A 3,280-nucleotide genomic window follows, 5' to 3' on the forward strand; every position below is an offset into this window, starting at 1 on the left:
GGATTCTGGAGAAAATCAACGAATTCGTTTGTCAAATTTAACTTTGATGCGGGGTTCTACAATAATTTAGGTGTTGTTAGTGCAAGGGCTATCATCCAAAATGCTTCTAGGTTAATCAAGGGAGCGACGTGCCTTTGGAATCCCTATGTTTTTAGTTTGCTGAGTGTCAAAGCATGGGTTGGGCTACAGGCAATTCAATTCACTAAGGAAAGAGGTTTCAAGGAGGTGGAAATCGAAGGAAATAGGTTATTTGGTGTCCTTGATTGTTTAAAAGTTAGTATATTGTAAACGGAAAAATATATGATTTTTCCTATGTAATTTATTACCTTTTTACTTAATATTTTTGTTAAAACTAAGTAATTGTTTAATAAATTCATGAAATATGTGAAAATATGAAATTAGGACATAGAAATTATTAAAATATGATTTTATGCTTTATTATATAGTTTTCATGCAATAAATGGCTTATTTTATATTAATTTGAACATATTATATTTTTAAGTCATAAAGTAGGCCATGCATGATTAAATTAAATAATAAAATATAAAATTATATTTAATAATTCATTTAAAAGTTTTCATTAATAATTTGGGTTTTAAATTAATTAATTAAATTGGATAAATTTTATTCTTTGGTCCGCTAACTTGTTGATTTATTCTGGACAGGTCCGATAGCTTTGCTGGATTACAAAACCGTTCAAGTTGGGGACCAAGTCAACCCAAAATTCTGCTGCACATGGCTGTCCATAAACCACTGCTTGGTTTAATTGCACAAGGTCCTTAAAGAATTGAAGAAATTAGAGATTTACCTGAAGATTTGCACTTGACCGAGTTTCAGTCCTGAGTTGTTGTGACATTCAAATTGACCAAAAATAAAGCAAAAATTGGCTCAAGTTCCTCAATTTATGGCCGGCCACCCATGGAAGATGCTTCAAAAGATGAAAACTCCTATTTTTAGTAAATATCCCCTTCTCTTCACCTATAAATAAGACCTAATTCTCACATTTCTAATCATCCCTCATCATTCATCATTCTCTCCTTTCTAAATTCTCTTATCATTCTTCTTTTCTCCCCATGCCTATCATCATCTTTTCAGAAAGATTTTAGCATTTGATCCTCTTAAAGAACCCTTGGTCGATCACCTTGGAGAGCTATCAGTAAAGGAGCGAAGCAAAGGAACTAAGGAGCCTCGTCAGTCAGAGTCTTGGGTGACAGCCACTCTGAATTGGGTTTAATCTTTCTTTTCTTTAATTTAATTTAAAAATGTTTGGTAGGTGTTTAATGTTCTTGTTTACAACAATGATAGTTTAATTTTATTTAAGCTAGGATGATTGCTTTGATTAAATAATATTTATTAGATTCATGCTTATAATATTTGTGCCTCAATCGATCATGTTTTCAATTAAAATCAAGCCTGTATTTCGTTCATACGTGATTGAAATACACCTGAATTACCTGAGCGATCCTAACCAGACGACGGCTAGTGGACACATAATTGAAATGTGCATGCTCGATTTAGATCCTAACCAGATTAAATTGCAGGTTGCATAACAACCCTAACCAGGCTCTGTTATCTGCATAGTTTTTAGATTTGTGTGATTAAACTATTTCAAACCTAACATGTCCCTATTACCTCGCACGAATGCTAAGAAACCTTTAGTAAATAAGGATCAGTAAAATGATTATTTACTAACTAAAGGATTCTAAAAGGACCTAATGTGGTTTCCAAACTCATGAAAGATCGAATTTCCATGAAATGTTTTTCCGAATATTTTTAAGCATGTTGATAATAAATTGAGTTTAATTAAAGTAATTGTCCTAGTTTATTTATGTTATAATTGTTGCAAATATTTTGCTAAAATCTATTTCATTCATATAGTTTGCATACTTAGGATAATTTGCATTAGGGATCATTGCATTTAGTTTTAATATATTTTAATCATCACTTCTCAACTATATTGTGTTTTTATTTACCAAATTGTTAATATAATTTTACATATTAAGTGACTAAGGACAAATACAATCCCTATAGATTTGATAACTCGATACTTACTTATTACTTGATAACGATTGTGTACACTTACACAAACCTACGCGTTACAAGTTTTTGGTGCCATAGTAGGGGATTGTCAATTGTTGCCATAGTAATTTCTTTCGTGAGATTATTTATTTTCAATTTGATTTATTTCTAACATTACTAACTTATTCTTTTTGATTTTTTGATTTTCTTTTCAAGGGTTTATAAGCATAGATCGAATTATCGATTTACTCCTTGTAGACCCTGAAATTGAGCAAACTTTTAGACAAAGCAGATGTGAACAAACAGCTCAAAGACAAGTCAAGATGGACCTTATAAATCAGAATCAAGACCAAGGTAATGAAGCTGAACATGTATGAAATCCTATCCTTATTGCCGATGATAAGGATCAATGCATCAGACAATATGCTGTGCCATTTTTCAGTGAGTTAAATCTAGGAATTAGAAGGCCAAACATTGAAGCAACCCAATTTGAATTGAAACTAGTGATGTTTCAAATGCTTCAAACAGTAGGCCAATTTAGTGGTATGCCCACAGAAGATCCACATCTCCACCTTCGATTGTTTATGAAAGTGAGTAATTCATTCAAGATAGCCGGTGTGACTGAAGACGCACTGAGGTTGAAGTTGTTTCCATACTCATTTGAGATCGAGCACGAGCATGGCTCAATTCATTGCCACCAAGTTCCATATCTACATGACAAGAATTAGTAGAGAGATTTTTGGTTAAGTATTTCCCGCCTAGCAAAAACGCTAAGTTGAGGAACGAGATCACAACTTTCCAACAATTGGATGATGAGTCTTTGTATGAGGCTTGGGAACGATTCAAAGAGTTACTTCGTAAGTGTCTTCATCATGGGATTCCTCATTGTTTCTAGTTGGAGACTGTAACACCCCGAACCCGAGACCGTCACCGGAGTCGAATACGAGGTGTTGACAGACTTTTAAAAATTTTTCCAGACACTGCCCAGTCTGAGTACTAGTCGCTTCAAAAATCATATCTTGAGTTTCACAACTCGAAAATAAGTTTTGTGATTTTTCCCTGAAACTAGACTCATGTCCCCACCTATGTATTTTTTTCTAGAATTTTTGGTCGGGCCAATTAGTACAGTTTATTAGTCAAAGTCTCCCATGTTACAGGGATCGACTACCCTGACCTTTGCGCATTACGACTTGGATATCTCCTTGTACAGGGCTCCAATACTGATGCCGTTTGTTTCTATGGAAACTAGACTCAGAGAGGA

General features: G+C 33.8%; 1 non-coding gene across 1 annotated transcript; it reads right to left on the reverse strand.

Moving 5' to 3' along the window:
* Window positions 1-2,791: 2,791 nt before the first annotated feature.
* LOC121228404 (small nucleolar RNA R71) lies at window positions 2,792-2,898 on the reverse strand. The gene has a single exon (XR_005925980.1). It is a non-coding gene; the product is annotated as a small nucleolar RNA R71 (small nucleolar RNA).
* Between the last annotated feature and the right edge of the window lie 382 nt (window positions 2,899-3,280).

Source organism: Gossypium hirsutum, chromosome A04, assembly GCF_007990345.1.
Source record: "Gossypium hirsutum isolate 1008001.06 chromosome A04, Gossypium_hirsutum_v2.1, whole genome shotgun sequence".
NCBI classification, from domain to species: domain Eukaryota; kingdom Viridiplantae; phylum Streptophyta; class Magnoliopsida; order Malvales; family Malvaceae; genus Gossypium; species Gossypium hirsutum.